This window comes from Apostichopus japonicus, chromosome 16, assembly GCF_037975245.1.
Source record: "Apostichopus japonicus isolate 1M-3 chromosome 16, ASM3797524v1, whole genome shotgun sequence".
Lineage (NCBI taxonomy): Eukaryota > Metazoa > Echinodermata > Holothuroidea > Aspidochirotida > Stichopodidae > Apostichopus > Apostichopus japonicus.
The window spans coordinates 20,675,914-20,687,608 of NC_092576.1; the positions used below are offsets into that span (position 1 = coordinate 20,675,914).

Consider the following 11,695-nt stretch of genomic DNA (forward strand, 5'->3'; position numbering starts at 1 on the left):
CGAGACCCTTCAACCAACGCCTTCACTGACTAATAAAGTCAGAGCATACATTCTAGTGGTTTAAAAACAGCGGCTCTTGACAGATTTTTTTTTTTTTTATTACGCTTAAATTAATTTCACAACTGCCAGTTGTTTGCGGTTAACTTATAAAATATATACTCAGGGGTAGGTCTATTATCGACAGTACACATATCACATAATGGACCAGTTTGTAAATACAAAGTTCTTATATGTTTATCATTAGCAACAACCTTGTTGTACCTAAAAAAACTGGATTCACTGTAATATGTGATGTTACATGTTTATGCAAGCACTCTATCAGGAAATACTAGATAATGTAACACGTATTGCAATGTATCAGGAAAATACCAGATAATGTAACAATTACATGGAATCAGTTAAACGTTGTGATATGTACATATAAGTAGATATAGATGTACTTTATGCATTTATGTTATTTATTAGTTGTCAGCTATATTAACATATATCTGCATAGATACATGAAAACACTTACTTGCACTAGAAACGTTACCGGCATACATCCAATTATAAGTTCGAAGCAAGCGAATAATATTGAATACATGTGTAAACGTATATGCAAATAATATGTTATCAGAAGTTCTGTCAACGTTTAAATCTTCAGATGAGTTGTTGCACGTCCATTGTTAGTCTTATAATACGTTCCTATATATATATATATATATATATATATATATATATATATATATATAGAATGAAATTATGCGAAGTATTAAAGATGTTGGCTGAAAACCTACTAATCAGAACCCAGTCTGACACGATATGTAAAACAAGCAACACTTGCGTGTTGCCAGTTATCATGATGTAAATGAATGTCTTATATCACCTGTGATGCCAAATGAAAATGACACTTCTCGAGCGTTCAGTATCTTATTAGGATATTACTTATAGACACACAAACAAACGTGTAGTTTATTAAAAAGTAAGAACAAGCAGTATTTATGAATGAAACGAATATCACATTAATTGCGTTTATTAATATCCGTTTGCGAACAAAGTAGAGAATAATTTCTTATGGTTAGGTTATCCGTGAAGGTGAGGATTGAAGCACCAATATAAGTGAGTCTGACGTAAGCAGCAGATACTAATATATGCATAATAATGGTAAGACGGTCACACGTTAGTTCCTCACAGGATCGTTAATTTTAAATGCTAGCTAACAATAAAACGTGCAAAGCGAGTATAACCAAGAGAGAGATGGATAGTTAGCTACTGTATGGATTTAAACGAACATAGAGTGGAATGTCTGCAGAAGGCGGTAAATAAAATGCATATTCCAATACAATCAGAGGAAACGTTTCTATGACCACAGATCCCCAATGAACATCAGATCGAAAATCCAACTCCACTTCAATCCTCTTAACTGTTACGACTAGGCATTGACATTTGTTATTCACCACAGGGACGAAGTTCGTCTTTACATGGAAGTAACACCATTCATTACTTCTAAATCCCTTACGGGAATGACAAGCCCAGACAACCCCCCCCCCACCCCTCCCATCCTTCCACACCATCCTTCCCTGGCCCTTCTGCCTCTTCTCTTTATCTTCATCCTATTCGTCCTCGTCACTCATTTTACCTCCATTGCTAACTCTTATCTTGGTACAGCCTTTCCTACAGTCTTTTAATCTCCACCAGTGCACATGATTTTTTTTTTCCAGAAGATAAACAGTTTATCAGTAATAAAAAAATATCACCAATATACCTATAGGCAGCAGAATACATTTCACCGAATCTTCATTTGTCCAGTCTAGCAGTCGGTACCAGTAAATAAAATACATTAAACTACCAGGTAACAAGATGGTTTCGTGAGTATATACCTTGCAGGGCATGGTTTCAGTCAGGACCTACTATTGAAATATATACATTTTGAGTAGCATGTAGGTATAACATACATAAGTATATATATATATATATATATTTATATATATATATATATAACAATAGAGTACATTATAAAAACAATCATTCATGGTATATTCAATAGATCGAATAGTGGCAGATCTATCATGAATAATATTTTGGTTTTATGGAGGACAGAATCAATTCCATTTTTTGTCAATTCAGTCACAGACTGTAGTAGTTGCAAACAATGTAAACTGGATATAACAAAGATAGACAACAACGTACGAGACTGCCCAGTATACAAGTGATTAACTGACATCACAACACATAACGAACCAATATCCACACTGACTACCATAAACCGTCTATATGACGTGAAATCTGCTTAAACTCTAGTGATTACTACTATTCGGCTCCAAACTATTTGGAAATTGGTGAATACAACTTTAATCAAATGTTAAAACTGGATTTGAGATACACCGCAATGACAAATATATGTATTGAAGTTGTCTATACACCCCGTGGTGTTGCTTCGTTGCAATCTTTCACCACACAAAGTATAGTAATTGAAACTAACAGAATGAGCCACGTGTGAATCTTTCTTATCATTAAGTTAGATAGAAAATAATGAACATAAAAAGTACAAAGAAAAAGGAACCTCTCCGCAGCAGATAACATGAGGAGAAGAGAAAGATGGGGGCATAAATGACAAAACAAACAATGAACACATCCGAGTATATGTGAACACATATAAGTCTGGGATATACGAGTATATGTGAACACATTTAAGTCTGGGATATACGAGTATGTGTGAACACATATAAGTCTTGGATATACGAGTATGTGTGAACACATTTAAGTCTGGGATATACGAGTATGTGATATGACTATTATAACTGGTTGGATAATAGCCGTCATAGAGCAATCTCCGCGGTGTATGATATCTCAAGGTCAAGTTCCCTTGTAGGCTATATGTAAATCAAGACAAACACGTTCACTGAAATCTATACTGGAAATGTAAATGAGCTTCCTGTAAATAATAAAAATATTTAAATGAAGCCTCGGGTGTCCGTTTCACATGTTGTTGATTAGCTATGACGATGATTGTGCTAACTACTACTACAGTTGTGAAGTGACCACTTACGGTGTAAAAATAGCTGTTTGCCGACATAGCTGATGTTATTATTTTATCTCTACCCATAGAATATGGTTATACTTTAGTAATGTTTGGTTCATTAATCTAGCAACCCAAATCATTTAGTAACAGCAAAAAAAAACTAGATCACACGCAACTGTTAAAGAAGATTTACAATATATATCCGCAACAAAGTTATTTCAATTTCAGTAGCATCATTTTTTTCAAGATGATTCCGGAGAAGACATTTATTCTTGTTGGACTTCTTCTTACAGACGATTTCCTCTTCTGGACAAAATAGGTATGAATGAAGATGAGTGTAGGTGCAATGCCAGCCGCAGGAGCAAGTCCATAGTAATCCGCAGTCAATCTCTTACACAAGATATGTGTATAGTTGTTGCTAAACTGACACCTGTAAAAGGAAAGTAAAACAGCCCTTTTCTACAACCTGAACGACAAGTTTGTTCACTTCGATAACTTATCCGTTATCACATTATTGAAGAAATTAAAACATGAAATGAATTGAATTTGAAGTAATATCACAGCAAGTGTAAATAACTCATATCATAAACCATCAGAGCTGCACGGAACATCTAGAATTAATTGCAGACAATAAATCTCATTTTTATTTCCATCACAATTAATTTTGCTAAAAGGTTATTAACTAGCAAAAGATCACAAACATCATGCTTCTTGTGACATGTTCCATTTACATTATTATTCATTATGGTCTGTATAAGTCAGCGGATATTCTAGGGCCAAATATCTGGTTCAATTATAGGAGAATAACTTTCCTTAAATATATCTTGATAGTTTTGTTTTTGAAGAGTATCTTCATTAATTAATCACTGGTTTGTAGTTTAATATTAATTGATGTGAGAGATTGAAACAATCACATAAGTCCAACACGGACAAGGTTACAAAACTCCATTATGTTCGAAACAAACAAAATCAGTTGATCAAGTAGGGAATACAAATATGAAGAAACATGATTGCATCATAGTGATTGTATGGAAACAGTGATAAGTAAGCCAGTATGTATTGTTTCGCAATAGCTTGTTGCTGCACTTACTGGTTCTTCTGTTTTCTCGCCATCTTTAATTATCTTACTTAACACAGCAAGTATTACTCAAACTAATTTCACATGTAACATTAGCAAACAAGTGTTCATTTTCGAGACAGATATGATTCAAAAAGATTCTAATAACTCAAGTCGATTTACAAATCTTAACTACTAATGCCAGTAAGCTACATTATCAAGGAAAGGATCAGAGAGCACAGAAAACGAAGAAACTTTGCTCAGTTTATTAACTAACTTTGGCAACTTCATCAAGAGCTGATTAAGACAATAGCTCCAGCCATAATTTATTAACAAAGTAGCCTAGGATAGGTATACCTATCCTATGTATCCATGTATCCAGATGTATACATCTGTGACTATGACATCTGCTCTGTCATTGATAAAATGTTGACATTTGCTTTGAAAAGTGACATGTTATCGCAAAGGCTTAAGGAAGTATCAAGAAATTCATATTACAAACTCACAAACGGAGTTTATTCATCTTCATGTACATTTGTTTGATGAGAAGATATAATTATATGAGTGACACACTGTTGTTATACAACCAGTATGAGCAGATATGGACGAAATACTGTTAGTGTAGAGTTCTATATATTATATATATTATTATATTATATTATATTATATATTATATTATTATATAGGTGTAACAGATCCAAGCTGCAGAATGATACGTACCGTTAGGATGTCAGCATTTATATGGAGTGAAGAAAAGCCAACAAATGTCTCTTTTGGCAGGAGTATCTTCATAGGCATTAAGGTCGTAAATGATTTTCTTGAAAATATTTGGATACATGACGTCATCGTCTAGATTTGCCCAGGGTCGACCCTCACAAGTCACAAAGACGAGCAAAAATAGTAAGGAGAAATAAAGCAGCCTGGCGTGCATTGTTCCTGGTAAGAAAAGTGAATGATCATACGTTAAATATTGTTATCAGACTTGCAAGCTATATCTGTATAAAAACGTGACAACAGTTCTGTGACAAAAATAAAGAATTTCTAAATTTACAAACAAAGTGAACGACACTCTGTCATTATCCAGTTTCTGGAGCCTTCCGAGGCAAATTCTTTGCTATGACGTCATTAGTTGTCAGTGTGAAGTAAGTATCTACGTTGCTTTTATTTGAGTATATTGAAGTTTATTTCTCGATTTTAAATTAAATGGCAAAGTTATATATTTCAAGGAATAATCTCAAATACTCTTATGGCAATTAGGTGATTTTAGTTCATTTTAACATGACAATCATGATAAAAAACAATCTGATAAAATCTAATTGTGTATTTACAGTTGTTGTAATTAAGTGATCAACCTGTTTGAATGAAGTTTCCTTCATTGGTGCTGCAGTGTATGAACCCTGTGTTTGCACAGTACATAATACAGGCTAAAGTATATAGCGATGCAACAATTACACGAGGATGTCATATATGGAACGCCAAAAGGACCACAACTGATGACGCGATGATAATAAGATTCAACAAGATAACGAAGTACATGATAATAATAAGAAACTATATGTATATAATAAGGAACTATTTGTCTATATATATAAGAAACTATGTCTATAATAAGAAACTATTTGTCTTTATATAAGAAACTATATGTCTATAATTAAAAACTATTTGTCTATATATAAGAAACTTTATGTCTATAATAAGAAACTATTTGTCTATATATAAGAAACCATATGTCTATAATAATAAACTGTATGTCTAAAATAAGAAAGTACACGATGAAAACTTAAAGTGCTTAAGATAAGAAGCGCTACGTGTACATATGTATGAGATTTTGTACATTTGTATTTGTTATACAGGGTGTATAATAAATCAAATTATTATCATATAATATCAAATTATCTTCATCAGTTGAAGTCTTTTTGGCGTTTCACGATAATGAACGTAATCGGTGGTGTATTGAACGTATATAAAAGTATATGATGTGCTGAACTAACAACCTGATGTACTAACTTTCTTTACAAGATAATAAACTTAAATAGATAAAGCGGTGATCATGTAATAACTTACGATATCTCGTATGATTGTACTTGTGCATATTAATATAAAGTGTGTTTATTTCATCATTTCATCTAGATGTGACACTTTAGTAATATGTTTACGTTCTGACCTCTACGACAATGAAGGAATGCAACCCCATCTACTGCACTCTAACTGAGAGGAGGTCGAAAAGGGGGGGGGGGGGGGGAGTGAAGTAGAAATTAAGGTAGAAAGAAGAAGAAGATGATTCGTTCAGATCATAGATTCAGATCATTTTTTCAGATCATAGATTCAGATCATAGATTCAGATCATTCGTTCAGATCATAGATTCAGATCATAGATTCAGATCATTCGTTCAGATTATTCGTTCAGATCATAGATTCAGATCATTCGTTCAGATTATTCGTTCAGATCATAGATTCAGATCATTCGTTTAGATCATTCGTTTAGATCATTCGTTCAGATCATACATTCACCCTCGTCTGCCCTTTGAATCGTCTTGAAGGGATGTTTGGGTATATGCATTTCCAGTCTCTGTACTGGTCGCATAATGTTTTAGCGGAGAAGGAACAACTAGAATTGTTATGATTATTATGCATATACTTATTCCTTGTGGTTTGAATACACGGTATATGCAAGTTTGTTCAACCTTCAACGGTTACCGTATGTTGATCGTCTACTGTTATACTATTATTATCTGCTTTTTATAATTTTAGTAGGCCTCCCTTATTGTGTAACGTTATCAGCGTCATCATATTCTCTGATCATTGTGGCGTTCCATCAACTTCAAGGTTTTGTACCGCACTATCAATGTGTGCTTGAGCTAGCAGTCACGTGATTGAAGCAAGACCACCTGCACAGATATGCGCTTCAACATGTGTTGCGTTCAATACAGATCACAGATATGCGTTATAAGAAATGAAGTAATCTCCTTCCACCCGTCCATCCTGTCATCGTTCTGGTGTGTTGCAATTACAGTGCTAAGAGAAACGAATCTTCGCTTCTTGTTTACTATAGGTTATTTTACGCAAATCATATCACGAAGACTCAATCAAACAAATAAACCAAACAATGCTTCTTTCATGTTGCTTTCAACTTCTGAAAATCACAATTTTTGTCAATACAAATGACTGCATCCATATTGCCAGTTATCACGTTTCTGTTAGTATATATAAACAGGTCATAGACGGTGAACTTTGAAGTTCAATATTAATGCCAAAATTTTACTATGTAAGGAAAACCCTCTAGTTTGCTGAATCTGTTTCACGGAAATGCATCCAGTTCTTCAATTAACATAAGACACAGTAATAGTTACATCGCTATACTGATACTCATATATAACAATCAAATGTCTCAGTTAGAACATTCAGATTAATGCACAGAGCTAGTTGAATAAAGATCACTTCACTATAGAAGCAAATCGACGATTTCAAGGAATAGCTAATAGACAACTACATTTTCTTGCATAAGAAAAGTCAAAAAACTTGCATGTCCTTTGATTGGAGCTGAGTCAAGCTAATCCTGAACTTGGCGGCATTAACTCTGACAAATAATCAATCTGACGTTATATGTTGTGTTTTCACCTTTCTTCAAAATATGATATTGCGACATTCAAATAACCAATCGACATTAGTATTGTTATGGTTATTCGATTCCTACATGAACTATTCTACTTTTGTTTCTTAGTTACTATGTCAAAAGGTATGTGAATGTAGGCTATAGTTCCATGAATATTACTTTGCAGTTACACATCATTTAATTGATTTCAAACAATCGAACAGTCATATACTTATGATTTACATCATCCGTATATTTCTCAGTTTAATGATCGTCCCGCAACGATTCCTTACGTTTGAAGTGTTATAGGTCATTGTAGCATAAATCTATGTAGTTTTTGTTGAGTAGTTACTGTCTTTGTCATCGTTGCATGTGTCTTAGGCAATTCTAAAATATTTGTCAATTTCATATTATACAATATAGTCTACTCCTCTGTCATGTTACGTTTTGTGAAATATAAATAAAACATAAATGATACCAAGCTCCTTCGTACAATACTATACACGCAAATGATGTATTTATGTTACTGCGCATTGCTTAACATTACTTGATATCATCAAACTTGCGATATTAATACTATAGATACCATTCATCTTATAAATATACAGAGACAAGTCGAGTACACGGAAAGTAAAACGACTTCTGTTTCTTAAAACGGTCGCAAATCTCTTATTTCAAATTAGCCTTTTCTATATAAATTGACTCGTGTCAATTAGACATAGGATTACAGCCAAGTTTAAAGTGTCATTTCTCATCCAACATAAACTGCATTAAGCATTGCGACTGTCATAAAATATTATTGATTATTCATTCGTCTTTATCTAACATCATTTATCTGTAATTATGAGCCTAAGTGAGTTCTCCAGTGCAGGGGGCTCTTGTTTATGATGTCATTTTATTTTCCAACGGTTTGTTCTGAAATTGTTTTTTTGCGGTGGCGCATGTCACAGAACCCACGTCAGTGATTAAATATATGTTTTCTATGTTAGATATTAGTCTAAATAACAAAGGTCATATACGCACACATTCAACGATGTAAGAATGCAACAATAGCTCGTGTAACACAATGATTTAATATATGTTTTCTATGTTAGATGTTAGTCTAAGTAAGAAAGGTCATATACGAATACATTCAACGATGTAAGAATGCAACAATAGCTCGTGTAACACAATGATTTAATATATGTTTTCTATGTTAGATATTAGTCTCAATAACAAAGGTCATATACGAATACATTCAACGATGTAAGAATGCAACAATAGCTCGTGTAACACAATGATTTAATATATGTTTTCTATGTTAGATATTAGTCTCAATAACAAAGGTCATATACGAATACATTCAACGATGTAAGAATGCAACAATAGCTCGTGTAACACAATGATTAAATATATGTTTTCTATGTTAGATATTAGTCTCAATAACAAAGGTCATATACGAATACATTCAACGATGTAAGAATGCAACAATAGCTCGTGTAACACAATGATATTTTTTATTTCTCAATAACTGTAAAATACAGAAACAGAAGAATACGATGCACTGCAGATTTCAAAGTTTCACCTCATTATACCTACGTATTCGCCTGCCTCTCGTTATGGGTTTAGTTAACATAATCTATGTGTTTGTCTTGCATATATATATATATATATATATATATATATATATATATATATATATATATATATATATATATATATATATATATATATATTTATATATATATATACATACATAAATATATATATATATATATATATATATATATATATATATATATATACATACATAAATATATATATATATATATATTTATATATATATATACATACATAAATATATATATATATATATATATTTATATATATATATAGTAAATATACATAGTACGGTAAATAACTATATTGTTAATTAACTTTCAGCGTTATAGTGACGGCTATAGTAACTAATCATTTTCATTCACAAAAAGCAATATTAATATATTATTACGTAGCATAGAGTACATTTCATTTCATGCATGTGATTCTCGCTGAGTAAAAATTAAAAATGAAGCTCGGAATAAAAGTTTAAATATTAGAAAAGGAGAACGACATTACATGAAGTCTTTCATAAAGAAAACAAAAACGCGCAATAAATTTATTGTGCTAATGGACGCTTATTTGCTTTCATTATTGAAAAATATAAACATCAGTCTATGAAATATATTGAATTTGGTCAACTGCAATGTTCACAGTCCAACAAGAAGGTATCAAGCTAGAAATGTAGTGATTCCATTCATAGAGAAGTTAACAGTAGTAATGTAATCCATTTAGGCAAATGATACAACTAATACACGAAGTCTTTAATTATTGACATACAATGGCCCAAGAATCTGAATCTTTAAACAAAATGTTTGCCTTTAAAAGCAGTTGCCTATATATGTTTTCTTGCTCATATTCGTGCTGTCATGTTGAAGGCAGTTCTTAAGAAATTCACTTTTTCTCTCTCTTTCCTTTTTTGACTAATAGGAAGCTTCTTGCTTTGTACGTTTCAAATGAAATATGCTTCAGTGTCCCGTTTTCCGATATGTCATTATATTTAATGATTCTACGATGTATAAGGCAGCGAAATGCTTAGAATCGCAAAGAAGAATTAAAATATTTAGTATCTACGATTCATACGGTGAAAATATCTAACTTTAAGTGGTGTTGGTGAAATGTCACGCAAAAGAGGAAACGATTTCAGTTCTTCCAAAGCGCATGACGAAAATCTGATGATATGGTTAGTTATTTTCTGATATCTATACTAAATTTGTGCAGGTATTACTATGTAACTAGTGACTGGGTAGCAACAAATGGGTTATGGTTTATAGTTTGACCAGAGTTTTTATCAATCTGTTTTATCCATTACGTTGGACTAACAAACAATCTAACATATAACACAAGACCAATTGCTCATTTAGCTTCTAAAAAATACACACGAGCTGTTACTGTAACAGTTTTGTAGATTAATTCTCAAGTATACAACGACAATCCACTTCGGTTATCGATGGCCGTGTTTGACGGTTTCGTATACATTTAATATTTTATATAAAAAACTTTCATATCCAACTTCCAATCTTAGTTAAATAACACAATTTCTAGTTTGGACACAATTTCACTGTTCTATCACAACTAACAACATGATTTGCTTCATTTAGGAATATATTTATTCAATTGACACGTGAATTTTTTACTATTGCGGATATTGTGTCCAAAAAGTATAGCGCAAACCAAAAATATCATTGAAAATCAAAGTAGATTTTATCTTGAAATATTTTTAAAGAAAAGTTGCGAGGGTAAAACTAACCTGAAATTTTTCTTCAAATTGCGTCCTTTGTTAATCTGAAATCCCAAACTACTGTGGAACGAGTTCATCAAACTACAACGGCGTCCTCTTGAAGAATAGGATGCCGATCGATGGCCTGTATAATGATATAGATACAGTTAGACTTGAGCAATCAAGCTGAACTAAATCTCCTCATCAATGAAACCAAATCTCCTCGAGACGCCTAAAATATACAGTCAAGTGACGCACAAATCATCAAACTATAATGTTAATCTATACAATTCAGCGGAAATGCAGCAATACTTCCGGAACACTCCATTTTATTTACCATATAGTATATTTAGAATCCGAAGTCGTTCTGAGATCAAATATGTAAACAAGCAATGCATTGATGCATGTAAATTAGCAACTTGAGACACAAGGAATGGGCGGGACGACCACAAATTAATTAGCCAGAAATCTTCTCGATGACGTAATTTCAAAAAGGCAGAAGTATGTCACTTACTCTTTTTTTTATTTCTTAGAAACGCGATAGCTCACTGGGATTGCAATCTTAAGAGGACAATTTTTTGGACTAGAGTTTTTATCCCATTGGTTTTATCCATTACATTGAACTTGTGAATAAATTATAAATAAACAAACAATTAAATACACGTTCCTTCGACTAGCCCCCTAATAAGTGTTTATATGTTGTTTTGACTGATTTACTGACTGCCCTTTAGAATTCGAATATCGAAA

The 11,695-nt window shown here is 32.5% G+C and overlaps 1 long non-coding RNA gene across 1 annotated transcript; it reads right to left on the minus strand.

Moving 5' to 3' along the window:
* Positions 1–44: 44 nt before the first annotated feature.
* LOC139983158 (uncharacterized) lies at positions 45–11,212 on the minus strand. The gene is made up of 3 exons (XR_011798525.1): positions 10,979–11,212; positions 4,779–4,994; positions 45–3,431 (listed from the first exon to the last, which is right to left on the minus strand). It is a non-coding gene; the product is annotated as an uncharacterized lncRNA (long non-coding RNA).
* Positions 11,213–11,695: the final 483 nt, after the last annotated feature.